This window comes from Schistocerca americana, chromosome 9 (genome assembly GCF_021461395.2).
Source record: "Schistocerca americana isolate TAMUIC-IGC-003095 chromosome 9, iqSchAmer2.1, whole genome shotgun sequence".
In the NCBI taxonomy this organism is placed as follows: domain Eukaryota; kingdom Metazoa; phylum Arthropoda; class Insecta; order Orthoptera; family Acrididae; genus Schistocerca; species Schistocerca americana.
In genome coordinates, this window is record NC_060127.1 from 124,177,441 (window position 1) to 124,197,181 (window position 19,741).

A 19,741-nucleotide genomic window follows, 5' to 3' on the forward strand; every position below is an offset into this window, starting at 1 on the left:
ATTTGTTCTGCCCCTTACCCTTCTGAAATTACTGCAATGTGCCTGATTGTAATTCCCATGTCTATTTGCCCCATTTCGCCAGGCTACAAAAGGGGCAGGTCTTAGCTTATCAGATCATTTCTTCTATTTTCAAAATTGTTGGTGTTCTTTCCCTGATTTTGTCCCCACTGCCTATTTCTTGGTTGGAAATTCCTATTCTCAGGTCTCTGCATATCATTCCTTTCTCCATTTCTTCTGTCATCATTTCTGAATCTGCTATTGAAATGATCATTGAAAACTGTTATTGTTATTTCTGCTATCATCAGGTCTGTCATGACAGATGTCATTTCTCTCCCATGCTAAATCCAGTTTATCTATATATCTAAGAAATTGTTCAATTGTATCGTCAGGTCTGTAGACAAGACTACACTGTAGCCTGCTCAGCAATCTATGTTTTAATGCATCTATTTGGATCATTTCATCGAGTGGTTTATCAAGATGTACTAAAGTTCTTAACTGTTGTTCACAAAAGGTTTTCATGTGTCCACTACCCAGTTTGAATTTTCGCCCAATCTAAAATTCTGACTTAATTCTGGTTTTAGTTTCTGACCAGAATTTGTTCATTAAAGCTCGTTCTACTTCATTAAACGACATTTCGGGTTTGATTGCTTGGTTCGCCCATGTAAAAACTTTAAAAAATTTCATTTTCAGATTATCGCTCATTTTATCATTGAAATTGTCTTTTATCTGGTACATGAAATCAAGTGGATGTATATTGCCCTCCCCTCAAAATGGTTTTATGTTAACAGTGTTCCACAATGGACTGTAACTACAGAAAGATTTCACAGCAATGGAAACTTCGATTTCTTGAAATTTAGATTTGATGTTCGAAATTTTGCCTAAACAAGTGCCTCCATCTTTTAACTCTGCGAAATTCTCATTTGCAATTTTAGTGAAATTTTGGTCAGTTGCTGTGACCTTTATGAAATCTTTGTTGACGTTTTCCAATTTAAACACATCTACAGTAGCAACTTTTTCGAAATTTTCCACGGAATCTAGCCTCTCTTCGAATATTTTGGTATTCCTGTTTTAAGGTACAACAATTTTTTCTTCTATAGTCGACACATTTTTGGTATTCTCAACATCTCTGTAAACTTTCTTTTGTCTCACAAATCTGGGTTCATACTTGCCTAATTTTCTATCGATCAAATCAACGTTTTGATGAAGAGTGATTCTATGCTCATCAATTGACCATTTTTGTTCATCAAACTATTTTTCAATTGTCTTTTTCTGTTCTCTGATTGATCTTTTTTTTCTCCCTTAAGTGGAACTAACCTATCCAAGGCTGATAGATTAGGTTCAAATCCACCAAAGGGTGAAAATCCACTACCATGATCCAGGGTCGGCGCAAGCCCAAGTGGTGCCCAGTACGAGCTGCTAAATTGCCGCCCCCCCCCCCCCCCACCCATTTTATTTTTTTTTTTAAACCGTTTTGTGGATTTTTATTTAAGGAAATCTGTAGGAAATTCAGCAGTCAATCACAAGTTTTTTTCTTCCTTTTCAGATCTACCTGGCCGGTCTCAAAGCTTTCAGTACATTCTTACATCTAAATCGTCATGTTGACAGTTACGTTCAACATGACGGTATAGATGTAAACATAACTCAGGGTATTGAGAATAGCCACACTGTGCCCAAAATCTATGTAGACGTGGAAAATAAAAACATAAATTGTGACTGATTGGTGACATACTCTACAGATTTGTACAAAACAGTTGCTGGGCACCAGCTCAAAAATGTAGTCAAATCTGATTGAAAACATCTAGGATGTTTTAATAAGCATTGTGAATTTACAAACATGTTCAAATGTGAGTGAAACCTTATTGGACTTCACTTCTACAGTCATCAGTCCCTAAGTTTGCACACTACTTAACCTAAATTATCTTAATGACACACACACACACACACACACACACACACACACACACACCAGAGGGAGGACTCAAACCTCCACCAGGACCAGCCGCACAGTCCGTGACTGCAGTGCCTGATGTCAAACGGAGGACAAGAAGAATTCATACGAGCTTTTCACTGTCGAAAACATGGAAACAGCAAGCTGAAAAAGTGTATCTGTACTTCCTCTTAAAGGCAAACATTGCCGACCCAGGAAATGAATTATTGATCTTAAGGGCTCAAGAACATTATTCCACTGCGGGCGGGTGAACAGGCAGTGGTGGCGGTGCGTCGCCATGGGGCAAAATGGAAGGCAGAGTTGGTAACACCTGGGGCTGAGGTGAGCCAGTAGATGGGTCCCTGGTACGCTGACCGGATGGCACCGTCACTGAAAGCAGACAGCGAGTGGAAAATCCCATGCGACGACAGAGGTGCAGCTGATTTAGATGCCGGCACACCTCACCAGAGATCCCCAAAACAAGATGCATAGTCGTCTGAGGCAGCGAAGAATGCACCCTTCGAGCCAATGCCGTGAACCTCGATAGTGGCGGTAGTAGACAATGTCGCCTGGAGCAAAAGCAGGTGTCTGCTGCTGCACAGGAACCAGATGTGTCGAATGTAGCAAAGACATGACCGTACAGCAACTCAGCCGGCGAGTGAACATCTTGGGGCTGAGAGCGATAAAGAGCAATAATGCGTCCTCCTGAGAATGTGACTCTTTCAACTTCAACATCTGTGACTTGAAAGTCCTGACCAATCGTTCAGTGGCACCGTTTGACTGTGGCGAAAACGGCGCGGACGTCAGATGTTTAATACCATTGGCCTTGCAGAATGACAAATTCTGCAGTCATGAATTGTGGGCCATTGTCAGCAACAATGCTCTGTGGATGACCTACAATCCAAAAGATAGCAGATAATGCTTAGATGGTGGCAGATGATGTCGTGGAAGACATCCGGACAACAAAAGGAAAATTACTGAATGAATCTTTCTCAACCAACCATCGAGAATTCCAGAATGGACCAGCAAAATCCATGTGTAAGCATTGCCAAGGGAAAATGGCTTTTGGCCATGCAAAGAGTTTCCACAGTGGTGCTGATTGTTGTTCGGCACACACCATGCAAGAAGAGCACATATTCGTAATTGCGGCATCTGTTCTGAACCAAGTACAGTGCTGACGAGCAAGTTGTTTCGTTTGCACGATACTCCTATGTCCTTGGTGGAGAAGCTTTAAAACAGAGGACTGTAACGAATATGGGACCACGAACCAGGACTGATCATTCAGAACGCAAAAGCAAAAGACCACGTTGAACAAAGTCTCTCCTTGTGAGAGAAAAATCGGTGAACCAACGGTTCCTCAATCCATGACTTTGACAAGGGCCATTTCTTAGCAACAAAACGCGAAACAGTAGCAAGGACAGGGTCAGCAGCTGTGGCTGTAGCTACACGACGAAAATCAATCGGAAAAAGATTCGACCACGTCATCGGTTTCCGAATCAATGAACATGCAATCACGTTTGGAGGAATCAAATGCCCTATCCTCAGCAACAGGATAACGGGAGAATGCATCGGCATTTCCGTGCTTAGCAGTGGACCGATGCAAGATATTGTAGCGGTACTGTGACAGGAAAATAGACCAGCAAATGAATTTCTGCACTGTACGTGGAGGTACAGGCTTGTTCAGATGAAAAAGCGATGTCAAAGGTTTGTGGTCTGTGATTATGGTAAAGTGATGACCATACAAGAAGTCGTGAAACTTTGTAACACCAAATATGAGAGCCAATGCTTCTTTCTCGATCTGTGAATAATTTCTTTGCGCAGATGAGAGCAATTTGGATGCAAAGGCAATAGGGCAATTGTGTGAGCCATCTGTGTGCGCAAGCACTGCACCGATCCCGAAATCCGATGCATCCACCATCAACAGAAGGGGCTTTCGGGGATCAAATGGCGTAAGGCAAGTATTGGAAAGCAACGCCAATTTCAACCGGCGAAGGCACATTCGCATTCCGTCGCCCAGACGAATGGAACACCTTTACGGAGTAAGCGATGAAGCAGAGCTGAAATGGAAGAGACATGCAGCACATATCTGTGATAGTAGTTGATTTTTCCCAGCACAAACTGTAGCTGCTTCAAATTCTGCGGCGAAGGCAAGTCTTGTATGGCACGGAGGTGCGTGGACCTGGGATGGATGCCTTGGGCATTGAGTACATGGCCCAGGTATAGCAAGTCACTAGCACAAAACACACATTTTTCCTTCTGTAAGCGAAGACCATTTTGTCGCAAGACCTGAAATAATGTTCTGAGATTGGCTAAATGTTCTTCTTTTGCCTTTCCGGGGATCACAATATTGTCTAAATAATTTGCTGCAGTAGAGACCAACGCAGAAACAGTTTGTAGATATTGCTGAAACAATGCAGGGGCGGATGCACACTGAATAGCAGTCGTTTGAATTGATACAAACGAAGATGCGTGTTAACCACCAAAACGCACTGGGATTCTCTGTCCACCGGTATTTGCAAGTACGCATCTGCGAGGTCCAACTTCGAAAAATATGTGCCTGGGCACAGTTTGTCAAAAAGATCTTTTGGGCGAGGTAAAGGAAAAGTTCCAATCACTAGTTGTGGATTTACTGTTGCCTTGAAGTCCACACAAACTCTGTTTTCCGGAACGTTTTGGCAAAATTACTAAGGGTGATGCCCAGAGAGAAGCCTGCACACATTCAATTGCAAATTGTGATTCCAAATTGTGTAATGTTTTTGTGACCTCATCACGCAATGCGTGGGTAACATTACGTGCTCTGAAAAACTTTGGTTGCGCGTTTACTTTCAGTTCTAAATGTGCTTTATAGTTTAGCGCAACTGAGGCCTGGTGCAAAAATGTCCTCAAATTCTTCACATAGACGAGAAATCTGTCTGAAGGCATAGTCTTGTTCACTGATAGGATCTGATTTACTATGGACAAACAACTGAAATAAATCTATACCAAACAAGTTCACTGCAGAAGAACGAAGAACGTAAAATGACAAAAGTTTTGTTTGCCCTTTGTATGTTGCAAGAAGGCTGCACTATCATAACACGGCTCTCTTGAGCTGAATAGCTAGTTAACTGAAAATTTGTGGCACGCAATGGAGGTGTGCCCAGCTGTTTGTAAGTGTCTTGATTGATCAGTGGAACTGCAGCTCCGGTATCAAGCTGGAATGGTATCACTTTGCCGTTAATCTCCAAGTCTACAAAAATTTTATTGTCCTGCTGACGAGAAGAGCTACTGTCTCATGCAACATGAACTGACACTGGTACAAAATCACTTGCGACTTGACAGGAGTTCCGTCAATGTTGACGCACACTATTTCTGGGACGAACACAGTCACTGTGAGAGAGTGGCACTGGGCGGAGTGGAATGAATGACACGAATTTCCATGGGCAAAGTTTCGCGAGCCTGAGTATCCTTGGTTCGATTCCGATTCCAGCACGAAGCAAAGGGCCTGGAATGGTTTTGAGTTTCCGATCTGAGCTTTTCCTGGCAAACACTCTGAACATGTCCTTTCTTATTACAGTAAAAGGAAATAGCTTGGTGTGACAAGCAATTCTCACGCGTGTCTTTAGTAGCGCACTGTGGGCATGATTTGAGCACTGCATTTGCTTGCCGGCACGGTACACATGGCTGAGAGCCCGGTGGCAGCGGCGCGGCTGGGCGCGAGGTTTTGTTTACTGCCCCGTGCAGCTCGCCCAGTGGGCCGGTTAACCTGACACACGGCTGGCGAAGTTTCAAATGATTCCTGAGCAAAGTCAAGTGTGTCCTGCCTATCCACTATGTCCATCACTTGTAGAAGGGAGGGATTGACTAGTTTCAAAATCTGTTCCCTTATACGAACATCAGAAACGTTCTGTGCAATTGCATCACGTACCATAATATCTGAATATGGGAGTCCACATTGACACTCAAAAGCACTATCCCTAGTAAGGCCTTCCAAGGCTGCAACCCACTCCTGATTAGTCTGACCTGCCGTATGTTTTGTACGAAAGAAGGCATACCGTTTCACAACTACATTAACTGATTGTTTGAAATATGCATCTAATGCAGACAAAATTTCTTCATAGGACAGAGTTGCTACATCGCGTCGGGGAAATAATTTGACTATTACAAGGTAGTTTTGCACACCGACGGACGACAGAAGAAAAGGCTACCGCTCGTTAGCTTGAATTCTGTAAGTGCGAGACGAAATCCAAATTGGCGTGACCACTCCGTCCAGCTTTCCAGTGCAGTATCAAAAGGTCTGAAGGTCAGTGCAACTGCTTGTTGTGGCTGCGTTAGCGGTGGAGCGACAGCTGCCGCATCATTTTGCATTGCATGTTGACCCTGGATGAGCTGTCCAAGGGCATCCAGTAACGCATGCATCTGCCGATTCTGTAAGCAGTAAAATTCGGAAGTACATCTGGAGACTGTGGCGAAGCCATTACACAATTAAATTAAGGCAGTATAGATAAGAACACTGTTTTTACACTCGTCGCCAATGTTGTGTTGGCAGGAGAGCCGACACCATGTTCCTAGAAGAAGCCGAAATGCAAGCGTTTTAGCTCACGCAGGCTGGCGCGAGGAGGGAAGAACTATACTGACAGAAGGTCTGGAACATCACAAGGAAGCAGAATTCAGAAAGCGGACGTAATTAGTTTCATACTTAACTTTAATCCATTAATGATGAATGTCACTCTTGACGGTACATGATTCACATTATTATCTATTCAGAATACATTCTTGAAGAATATGGCACCTTGCTAGTTTGTAGCAAATGACGTAGCTGAAGGCTATGCTATACTGTTGTCTCTGCAAATGAGAGCGTACGTAGACAGCGAACCATCGCTAGCAACATCGGCTGTGCAACTGGGGCGAGTGCTAGGGAGGCTCTCTAGACTAGACCTGCTGTGTGGCGGTCAGCAATCACTGATAGTGGCGACATGCGGGTCCGACGTATACTAACGGAACGCGGCCGATTTAAGGGCTACCACCTAGCAAGTGTGGTGTCTGGCAGTGACACCACACTATCAACAATGGATATTTTTCTGCAATGTATGAATATGCAAAAATAAAAGTTTCACAAAAATGCTAAAATTTCATATGCTAATTATTACAATTAATTGTAATTTACAAGATGTCAAAGCCGGTTTTACATCTATTATGATATGCAAACTACTGTGTCGCAATTCCTTGTGTTTTACTGACAACGTGTATCACACTGGAAAATTCTGATAAATTTTCCACAATAAAATTCAAGGAAGGGAATAATAAGGAAATGCTATGTATCTACATCAAGAGAGGTGCTACCAAGCCTAAGCATATAAGCAACTTGCAAAGCCATCCTATCTTTGCTGTGCCGAACAAAACGGCTTACTCTGGAAAATTTCATGTAACCTGGGTTCAATTTCTATTTCTCTCCAAAATTTTCTTCCTTTTTGCTTTACTTGCTCCCCATTGTGATTCATGTAAACAGGTAATACAGATGATTAGTTTTTATGAGTAATAACAATGTCACAGAAATCTCTTTCTATAACAATAGTTAACAAACCCTACTTACAACTGGTAGGCTGAATTAGTTGTACTTATCTAACCAGTTTTATTATAACAGTAATATAAAGGGAAAAAAATTAATGGATAGTGCAATTGCATTATCAGTAAATGATCTGTGTGTACGAAACTGTGCTAGTCTTGCTTCACTTTACCTTGCATCCTTTTTATTTATTTATTTATTTATTTTCATTATGTCATCTTCTGAAAGCTCTTATACTTCTGTTTATCTTACAAAATAGGACCATGGACTTGCTCTCTTACATTTCAATTGTAGATGGAGGCAGCTGACTCCAAGGATACCAGTGCCTCTCAAGACAAAGGAAATCCACCCAGCTTCGCTCCACTTCACTTCAATAAAAATAGTTAATGCTGTTATTAAGTCTTCTCTTACTCAGAATCACACATAATACAAAGCACTCATTGCACATCTTACTTTGAGCAACACATTGAAGCAATCCTGCATACAAGAGAGTGAGACAAAAAATGTACAAAGAAAAGTGAATGATGTTTTTTGTGAAAAACTAGACTATTGTAGCGAACATTTCATTTCAGTTTTCTTGCAGCCACTGAGGTACATGGTTAATGGTAAGTAGCTGTTAATAGCATTAGTGTCAGAATCTGATACGTGTGGATACAGGTACCAACACAACTTGTTACCATGAAAGACACTATTTTGGTATCCACGCCACAATTAAGTCGCTGGAGTGGGTGTAGCCTGAGAAATCATGCGAGAGTGCCCACACTAGAGTGAGTGATAAAACCCAGCTGCACGGATAAAACGTAAAATTGAGTCTACTATAGTGGCATCGTCACCTAGAATTAAAACTGGACTCACATTCGGGAGGACGACAGTTCAATTTCGCGTCCGGCCATTCTGATTTAGGTTTTCCGTGATTTCCCTAAATCACTCCAGGCAAGTGGTTCCTCTGAAAGGGCATGGCCGACTTCCTTCCCTAATCCGATGAGACCGATGACCACGCTATCTGGTCTCCTTCCCCAAACCAACCAACCAACCAACCTAGAATTAAAGGAAGTGCAGCTGGTAAATTAAAGGACTGCCACAAGGGGGCTAAAAGGGGGCAGTCCATCATAAGACAGACCACTGATAGCCCTGCATCACAGCGACACTTGGGCGGATTCTCACGGCGAAGGAGATAGCTGTGGTTCAACTGTGTATGTCCAATTCAGATACGGCAGAGACCAACTGAGTCTCTACGCGTGCCCCTCAAGGATGAGTTCCATGCAGCCGTGGACGACTTTACCATGTGGAGCTCATTTGGCATGTTCAAGACACACCATTCAGAGCTACAGACATCGCAGACCTTGCGATGTAGGGCTGACTGGAGATCTCTTTCCACAAGACCAAGCTCAAGGGATGGCGAAGTGGTGGCCTGCTTGGCCAACTTATCAACACATTTGTTTCCTGGCCCGGGGTCCACACAAATGTCGCTGAACGACCACTCGGCGAGAGCAAAAACAGCATCTTGAATACTGCGCACCAAAGGTCCTGAGAAAAACACTGGATGAGTTCTTGCAATCCACTCAGGGAGTCACTGCATATGACAAATGATTCCCCACGGCAGGAGAAAAGGTGAGTGAGTGCACCATAAGAAGCCACCAGCTCCGCAGTGATAACACTGCTCCCACAAGGCAGGGAATGCTGCTCAACGTAGTCACCGTGGATGAAAGCAAACCCAGTGCGTCCATCGGCCACAGAACCACTGGTGTAGACTACATCTGCATCGCGAAATGAGGCAAGAAAAGCCATGAATTGTTGACAAAGACTGGCAGGTAGAACAGAGGACTTGGAGTCACAGGACAAATCCAAGCAAAGCCGCAAGCGAGGGAGGGACCAAGGAGGGGTAGAAGAAGAGGGCCGGAAGGATGGAGATAGGGGGAAAGGACTCAAGTGACGAGAGAAGGGAACGACCACGGGCCGCGATCGAGACACCCGACCTAGGCCGCCGTCATGGGGAGGGGAGTGCAGAAGATTGAAAAAGAAGCCTGTGGTTTGGGTGGTTGGGCAAGGTATGGACGCGGACTATGTATAATGCAAGCAACTGTTGTCAGCGGAATCGTAGGGGACTAGTGTGGAAGACACCTGTCGCCAGTCTGACGCCACAATGGAGAATCGGGTCGAGGATCTGCAACATTGAATGTGCTGCTGAGTCTTACACCAGGCTCCTGTAGTCGAGACAGGACTGTATTAAGGCCTTATAGAGGTGTAGGAGGGTTGTTTGTGTAGCCCCCAAAACGGTGTGGCTGAGGCAGCAAAGGATGTTGAGGTGCTGCCAGCACCATTGTTTAAGCTCGCGAAGATAAGGTGTCCAAGTGAGCTGAGCATCAAACAGCATGTCAAGAAAGCAATGTGTCTCCTCAGTATGAAGGAGTGCATTGGCAAGGTAAAACTCTGAATGGAGGTGAACCGTTCGCCGCCGACAAATGCATCACTCGGGTCTTAGAGGCTGAGAACTGAAAACCATGGTTGGATGCCCAAAAATGTGCCTTAAGGATAGCTCCCTCAGCCGCCGTTCAGCAACACAGATGCTTGGGGAACTGTAATAAAGACAAAAGTCATCGGCATATAGAGAGGAAGAGACCGATGAGCCCACCACAGCCCCAAGACCATTAATTGCCACCAAAAAGAGGGGAACACTGAGAACCAAGCCCTGTGGGACACCGTTCTCCTGAATATCAGCAGAGCTAAAATAAGTGCCAACTAACCCGTCAGGACCGATTGGAGAGAAAATTCCGTAGAAAAATCTGAAGTGGACCCCATTAGCCCCATTCGTGCAGCGTAGCAAGGATATGATGGCGCCAGGTGGTATCGTACACCTTCTGAAGAGCAAAGAAAACAGCAACTAGATGTTCTCGCCGAGTAATAGCTGTACAAATAGCCAACTCTAGCGACACTAAATATTCGATCGCTGAGCAGCCCTGACGGAAGCCCCCCTGTTGCTGGGCCAGGAGGCCCCGAGCTTCGAGGATCCACATGAGCTGCCGACTCACCATCCGTTCCAGGAGTTTGCACATAACGTTGGTAAAGCTGATAGTGCGATAGCTATCAACCACCAGTGGATCTGCACCAGGTTTCAGCACCGGGACGGTAATGCTATCCTGCCAACGAGATGGAAAAATGCCCTCCATCCAGAAGCCGTTAAACAGAGTGAGTAATTCACCCTGACAGTATGCCGAGAGATGGCAAAGAAACTGGTTGTGAATTCAGTCTGGTTTTCTTTTTTAGGCTGCGCAACTACAGTGGTCATTAGTGCTGACTAAATTATGAATGCACTGTGAGGCACAATGTTGAAACAGCAACTAAAAAGGACAACACTATAAAAGACACATTAACAGGCAAGGGATTAAAGGAAAACAGCATAATCAAATGTCCATAGGCAGGTTTGTCAAGTGGATAAAACGAGGAATGTGAGCAGCTGCTCCTGGGTCATCCTTTAAAGTGGCATCCAGAGTACATTGCAGACAAAGATCAATGCGCAGTGTATTAAAATTCGGACAGGACGCTAACATGTGGCGTACTGTCAGCAATTTCCCACATGGGCAGAACGGCGCCGGCGCAGCCATCAGCAGATGGCAATGGCTGAACCGGCAGTGTCCAATTCGTAACCGGGCCAAAACGACCTCCTCCCGCTGAGAAGGGCGTGAAGGGGTCGTCCAAGCCGTGGGAAGAGGTTTCAAGGCCCGAAGCTTGTTGTCCGTAAGTGTAGCCCAATCGGCATGCCACAGCGATAAAATGTGCTGACAAATGACCCTGCTACAATCGGATGAAGAGACACAACAAGAAGCTGTCCGAGGCTGGAGGACTACAGCCTTAGACGTGGCGTCTGCAGCTTTGGTACCAGGGATACCGACATGGCCAGGAACCCACATAAAGGTAACCTGAGAACAGTCGTCCGACAGCTGCTGAAGAGAGCTTTGGATCTGGTGCACGAAAAGGTGAACCGGATACGGATCACTGAGGCTCCGGATGGCGCTCAGGGAATCAGAGCAGATGACATAAGCAGAATGTCTGTGGCAGCAGATGTAAAGAACAGCCTAGTAGAGGGCAAACAGCTCAGCTGTGAAGACCGAACAATGGCCATGGAGCCGGTATTTGAAACCGTGTGCCCCGACAATAAAAGAACACCCGACACAATCATTGGTCTTAGAGCCATCTGTATAAATGAAGATCGTATTAATGAACTTCGAACGAAGTTCGACAAAGCAGGAGCAGTATACCGAAGCAGGGGTAACCTCCTTTGGGAGCGAGCTGAGTTCAAGATGAACTCGAACCTGAGCCTGGAGCCAAGGTGGCGTTTGGCTCTCGCCCAATATAAAAGTTGCAGGGAGTGGAAAATCAAGTTGTCGAGTGAGGCGACAAAAGCGAACTCCAGGGGATAGCAGGGCAGATACATACAACCCATATTGATGGTCGAGAGAGTCGTCAAAAAAGGAACGATAAGACGGGTGGTCAGGCATTGATAATAGCCAACATGCATACCAACAAAGCAGTATATTGCACCGGTAGGTTAGTGGCAATTCACCAGCTTCAGCATGAAGACTGGACGGGACTAGTATAGAATGTTCCTTTTTTTTTGGTGGGGTTTAAGGGCGCTCAACTACTGAGGTCATTAGCGCCCAGTCACAGTTGTTAGAGCACATGGAATCTAGTAAAACTCAAGGGGAGGGGGGGACACCAGAAAGTCCTGAAAAAGATGCAGATAAAATACGTAAAAAAGTTAGATGTCTTTGGACAAGCCAGTCAAAGTTATAAAACGCAGAACACGAGCAGCTTCTCGAGCGTCATCAGCTAAAATATCCGGTAAAGTAGATGGCAGGGACAGGACAACACGAGATTGACTAATGCGGGGACACGACAATAAAACATGGCGCACCGTTAATGCTTTACCACAAGGGTACTGCGGGGCTGGGTCACCGGAGAGCAGGTAGCGGTGGCTAAACCGGCAATGCCCAATCCGCAACCTGGTCAGAAGGACCTCTTCTCGCTGAGATGGTCGGGAGGAGGTTGTCCAAGCAGTTGGGAGCGGTTTTACTGCCCGGAGCTTGTTTCCTTGGAGGGATGACCAAGCATCCCACCACAACGACACAAGCCTCTTACAAACAACCCCACGAACGTCAGATGATGGGACACAATGGGAGGCTGGCCGAGGCAGGAGGACTGCAGCCTTGGCTGCAGCCTCATTCCCAGGCACTCCTACATGTCCGGGAACCCACAGAAAGCTGACAGGAGAACCATTATCAGCGAAAGAATGGAGGGACTGCTGGATCTGTTGCACCAAGGGATGGACCGGATAGGGAGCTCCAAGGCTCTGAAGAGCACTGAGGGAATCAGAGCAGAGTACATACGATGAATGGCGGTGGCAGCGGGCATACTGAACGGCCTGATGGAGAGCAAAAAGCTCGGCCGTAAAGATGGAACACTGGTCTAGGAGCCGGTATTTAAAGGTGGCGGCCCCGACGACAAAGGCACAGCTGACACCATCGTCAGTTTTGGAGCCATCGGTGTAAATAAAGGTGTGACCGGCAAGTCGAGCACGAAGTTCGACAAACCGTGAGCAATACACTACAGCCAGAGTACCCTCCTTCGGGAGTGAGCTGAGATTGAGATAAATATGAACCGGAGCCTGGAGCCAAGGTGGTCTCGGGCTCTCACCCTCTCTGAAGGTGGTAGGGAGGGCAAAATCCAATTGTCGAAGCAGGCGACGGAAGCAGACTCCAGGGGGCAGCAGGGCAGACACATACAACCCATACTGACGGTCGAGAGAATCGGCGAAAAAGGACTGATAAGAGGGGTGGTCAGGCATTGACAACAGCCAGCAGGCATACCGACACAGCAGTACGTCGCACCGGTAGATCAATGGTAATTCGGCAGCTTCAGCATAATGACTCTCGACGGGACTAGTGTAGAAGGCTCCGGTCACAAGACATAACCCCCGATGGTGGATGGGGTTGAGACGGCATAAGAGGGATGGCCGAGCAGACGAGTAGACGAAGCTCCCATAATCCAGCTTCGATCGGACTATGGACCGATACAAGCGAAGCAGGACAGTGCGATCCGCTCCCCAAGATGAACCACTAAGAACTCTGAGGACATTAAGGGAACGTGTACAACGGGCCGCCAAATAAGAGACATGGGGAGACAAACAAAGTTTCCTGTCCAATGTGAAACCTAGAAACTTCGTTGTTTCCACGAATGGGAGAACAACGGGACCGAGATGTAAGGATGGCGGAATGAACACTTTATATCGCCAAAAGTTGATACAAACTGTCTTCTCTTCAGACAACCAGAAGCCATTTGCCACGCTCCACGAGTATAGGCTGTCTAGACAACGCTGAAGGCAGCGCTCCAGGAGCCATGTTCTCTGGGCACTGCAGTAGATCGCGAAGTCATTGACAAAGAGAGAGCCTGAGACATTAGGTGGAATGCAATCCATAATTGGATTGATCGCGATGGCAAAAAGGGCTACGCTCAAGACGGAGCCCTGAGGCACTCCGTTCTCCTGGAGTAAGACGTCGAACAATACGGAACCCACACGTACCCTAAACTTTCGATCCATTAAAAAGGAATCAATAAAAAGGGGCAGGCGACCGCGTAGCCCCACCTGTGCATAGTGCGGAGGATACCTCCTCTCCAACAGGTATCATAAGCCTTCTCCAAATCAAAGAACACGGCTACCTTTTGGTGCCTTCGCAAAAGGTTGTTCATGATGAATGTCGACAAGGTCACAAGGTGGTCAACAGCGGAGCGGCGGCGACGAAAGCCGCATTGGACATTGGTAAGTAGCCGTCGAAATTCAAGAATCCAGACTAACCGAGCATTAACCATGCGCTCCATCACCTTACAGAGACAGCTTGTAAGAGAAATGGGGCGGTAACTAGAAGGAAGGTGTCTATCCTTCCTGGGTTTGGGTATAGGAACAACGACGGCGTCACGCCAACGCATGGGGACCTGACCTTCGGTCCAGACGCGATTGTAGGTACGAAGAAGGAAGCTTTTGCCCGCCGGAGAAAGGTGTGCCATCATCTGAACGTGAATGGCATCTGGCCCCGGAGCAGAGGACCGGGACAGTGCAAGCGCACGTTCGAGTTCCCGCATAGTAAAGGGGGCATTAGAAGTTTCCAGGTTCAGCGAGTGGAAGGAAGGTCGCTGAGCCTCTTCTGCCTCTTTCCTGGGAAGGAAGGCAGGGTGGTAATGGGCGGAGCTTGAAACCTCCGCGAAAAAGCGGCCGAAGGCGTTGGAGACAGCCACAAGATCAACAAGGACCTCATTACATAAGGTCAGGCCAGGTACCGAGGAATGGGTCTTAATGCCCGACAGCCGGCACAGGCCACCCCAAACGACAGAAGAGGGAGTAAAACTGTTAAAGGAGCTGGTGAAAGAGGCACAACAAGCTTTTTTGCTGTCTTTGATGACTCTACGGCATTGCACTCTGAGTCATTTGTATCAAATACAATTCGCCAACGTAGGATGGTGGCGAAAGGTACGTAAAGCACGTTGTCGAGCACGGATAGCGTCTCTACAAGCCTCATTCCACCAGGGGACGGAAACACAACGTGAAGAGGTAGTATGAGCAATGGAACGTTCGGCAGCATTGACGATAACAGCCGTGAGGTATTCGACCTGACTGTCACAACTGAGAAAATCGTAGTCCAGAAAGGTCGCCAGGGAGGAGTAAAGTCCCCAGTCAGCTTTCGGTATGTTCCAGCTCGAAGGACGTGGGGATGGGGTGTGGTGCAGGAGACGAACGACACAGGGGAAGTGGTCACTCAAATAGGTGTCAGAAAGGACATACCACTCGAACCGACGTGCAAGAGTGGGAGAACAGATCGAGAGGTCCAAGTGGGAGTAGGTATGAGTAGAGTCCGAGAGGACCCACTCCGACCAGGGGCTCTCCCCACGGGCACCACCCAGCCTCAGCAAGGGCCACGTGGCAGGATGACCGTTGCCGGGAGTCCTGATGCCCCAAGGAGACGGGCATCTACTCCTTGGCCGACATGGGGAAGGTGCAGCTCAGGTATCGGCAGTACGATCCCTGTGTTGTCAGGGGCTACAACCCGACCACAACGGGCTGGCTACCGTGCTAGATTTCGTGTGCCATGGAAAGTCCATCATGATCGTAGGTGCAGATGGGGACGCACTATGGGCATAACTTGTACAACCCATCAGGCGTTTAGGCCCAATTTGAGGAATAGTGGGTATGGTTACAACGCCGTTACAATGCTGAGTGCCAAGGTCTTAGTGCACTGAGGACCAGTGGTACACCATGTAAGGCGTCCTTCCCCAAAAGGCTCATACTTATGTAGAATTTTGAAAAATGTAGGTCAAACCCCAAGGGGGACCATCACATGGAAGGCCGAAATGGTTGAAACTCCTTTTAGTCGCCTCTTACAACAGGCAGGAATACCTCGAGCCTATTCTTACCCCGGACCCGCAGGGGGATATAGAATGTTCCGGTCACAAGACGTAACCCCCAAAATTGTATGGAGTTAAGGCGGCACAAGATGGATGGCCATGCAGAGGAATATACAAAGCTCCCATAATCCAGCATTGAGCAGACAATCGACCGATATAGGCGTGGTAGGATGGTTCGATCCACTCCCCGACATACCGCTGAGGACACGAGGAACATTTAGGGGTACGGTCTGTCTTCTTGGCAGAAAAACGGAAGCCATTGGCGACACTCGATGAATTAAGATGGTCAAGACAACGGTGAAGACAGCGCTCCAGGGAATGCATGCTGCGCACTGTAGTAGATGGTAAAATCGTCCACGAAAAGGGAGCCTGATGCATCAGCTAGGAGGCAACCCATTATTGGATTGATTGCCATGGCGATGAGAGCGACGTTCAAAACTGAGCCCTGTGGCACCCCATTCTCCTGGCGAAAGGCATCAGACAGGGCAGAACCCACATGTACCCTGAACTTTCGATCCATTAAAAATGCACGAATAAAAAGAGGGAGGCGACCGCGAAGATGCCATGTATGCATGGTGCGGAGAACGCCCGCCCTCCAACAGATGTCTTAAGACTTCTCCAAATCAAAGAACACAGCCACTGTCTGGCACTTCTGCAAGAAGTTATCCATAATGAAGGTCGACAAGGTAACCAGATGGTCAACAGCAGAGTGTCACCTACGAAATCCACATTGTACGTTGGTAAGAAGGCGTCGAGATTTGAGCAGCCAAACCAAACGAGAGTCAACCATTCGTTCCATCACCTTACAGACACAGCTGTAAGGGAAAAGGGTCGATAACTGGAAGGCAAGTGCTTGTCCTTCCCCGGCTTAGGAATCGGGACAACAATAGATTCGCATCAGCACGTGGGAACATGACCCCTCAACCCAGATGTAACTACAAGTATGAAAAAGAAAACCTTTACCCGCAGGAGAAAGGTTCTTCAGCATCTGAATATGAACAGAATCTGGCCCCAGAGTGGAGGACCATGACCAGGAAAGAGCACTTTCAAGTTCCCGCACGGTGAATGAGGCATTATAACTTTCATGATTCAAGGAGCGGCAATTAGGTGGCCTTGCCTCCTCTGCCTGTTTTCAGGGGAAAAAGGCAGGGTGATAATGAGAGATGCTCCAAACCTCAGCGAAAAATCGGCCGAAGACATTGGAGACATCCTCAGGGGCCACAAGGACATCATTCGTGGCCATCAAGCCAGAAACTGGTGAGTGGACCTTAGTGCCAGATAGCCGGCGTAGGCTACCCCAGACTACAGAAGGAGTAAAATTGTTGAAGGAGCTTGTGAAAGCAGCCCAGCTGGCTTTCTTGCTTAACACGACAACACTGTGCACGTATTAGATTATAATTAATACAATTCGCCATCATAGGGTGGCGTTTAAAGGTCTGTTAAGCACATCGATGAGCACGTTATAGCATCCCTACATGCTGCGGTCCACCAAGGGACTGGTACGCAACGTGGAGAAGAGGTAGTATGAGGAATGGAATATTCAGCATCAGTGAGAATGACTTCGGTGAGGTGTGCAACCTGACTTTCGCAGCTGTAAGAGAAGAGCCCCCAGTCTGATTTGGAGATGTTCCATCTAGTTGAGCACGGAGATGGGGTATGATGCAGGAGATGGATAACATAAGGGAAGTGGTCACTTGAAAACTTATCAGAAAGAGCGTACCACTCAAACCAACATGCAAGTTGGGTAGTACATATAGAGAGGTCTAAATGGGAATAGGTGTTAGTTATGTCCGAAAGAAAAGTAGGGGCGCCAGTACTGAGGCAGACAAGGTTGAGGTGGTTGAAAAGGTCGGCGAACAGGGAGCCTCTCGGATAGGATGCTGGAGAACCCCAAAGGGAATGGTAGGCATTGACCTAGTAGTGGCAGACGACGATGGAGTGTAAACAGTACAAATGGAAAATGTGAAAGTGGGGAGAGTAATTCGGACAGCAACAGCCTGCAGATCGGTGTGCAATGTGATGGGATCGTAGTAGGTATCATCCCAGATGAGCAACATAACCCCTCCATGAGCCGGAATACCTGCCACAGGGCATAGCTTCATTTCCTGGAAAGCTACTATGAATGGACACTGCAAGCGTAGCAGCAACTTTAAGTCCTCTCGGTTGGAGTGAATGCCTTGAATATTACAACAAAGAACTGCCATTGTGAGAAGAAAAAGGAGAAGCAAGAAGGGGTCACTTTGAAGGCCGCTGAGGGCCTGGCTTCGAGCAAGCATTGCTGGCGTTATCAATACGCGGAGAGTCATCGTCCATTTTTTCAATAGGCTCATCAGCCACCATGTTAACATGGTCTGGAGGGGGGAATTTCCTCCGCCGGTGAACGACCAGATGTTCAGCTACCAGCGGAGCGGCCAGGCAAAACTGATGACGTCCTGGGGCGGCAACCGCTGGGTGGCGCAGGAGCAGAAACGCACCGTGGCGGAGAAGGAGAACTTTTCTTCGTATGAGCCTTCTTGGAAGGACGTTTATTCAAAGTACTGGTCCATGGCTGGGAGTTCAGGGTACGTAAGAAGTCTTCACGGGACCGTTTTTTTTTGAAGGCCTGTGCATCTGACTTCTGGGTCTTAATCTTGGCAAAAGCTGATGAAGGTGCTTGTGTCTCAGGGGTGACGGATGGAAGAGGAGACTTTGACCAGGCGATCTTAGCACTGGCTGAACGGACGACTGTGGCGCTAAAGGTCAGATCACATGTATGCGTCGATAGGCCGAGGAGAGGCGAGGACGGTACTGTATATCCCCGCTGGGAGCAGCGTGGGCTTCCTACTAGCAAAAACCTTGTGAGCAGCTGAGGTGGACACTTTCTCTTTGACCCGAATTTCCTGTATACAGCGTTCATCCTTGTAGATGGGACAGTTGTGAGAGAACGCTGCATGGTCACCCTGACAGTTCACGCAACAAGGAGACGGAGGCGGACAGTCACCCTCGTGGGTGTCCCTGCCACAAGTGACGCATTTAGTCGCATTAGAACAAGACTGGCCAGTGTGGTTAAAATGCTGTCACTGATAGCAGCGCATAGGTGTTGGGACATAGGGGCGAACAGAAATAACCTCATAGCCCGCTTTGATGCGCGGCGGCAGCTGAACACTATCAAAGGTCAAGAAATGTGTCCGGGTCAGTACAAGGTCATTTTCAACCTTTTTCATGACCCTATGGACAGCCGTCATGCCCTGCTCAGCAAGGGAAGACTGAATCTCCTTGTCAGTCAATCCGTCGAGTGATATAGTAGATACCACATCACGCAACAAATTCCAAGTGCGGTGAGCCTCCACTCGGACAGGGACCTTGTACAGGTGTGTGGCCTGAAGGAGTTTTTGTGCCTGAAAGGCGCTCTCAGTTTCCAATAACAAGTTACCGTTACGCATCCTGGTACAAGAAGTGACAGGTCCAGCTATGGCATCTATGCCCTTCCGAATAACGAAAGGGCTGACAGATGAAAAATCCCTTCTGTCCTCAGATGTAGAAACTATGAGGAACTTTCGGGCAGACGGTAGTATTTTTGTTACTGGTGGCTAGTCAAGTTTCCGTTTTTGGACAGAAGTCGAGAGAGAAGAAGAGAAATCCATTGCGAATGGATCCCCCATGATTGCCAGCATCTCCAATGGCACGCTCCTTCCATGTGGGGACCCTCTCAGGGGGCGCTCCCACCTTAGGTGAATGTTTACACCTCAGATCACACTGCCCAAGAAACGGACGGAGGGACCAATTGGCGTGGTCGGAAGGTGTCAGCTCGGGCAATCACCCCTCCCCGGGCCTGTCCTTTA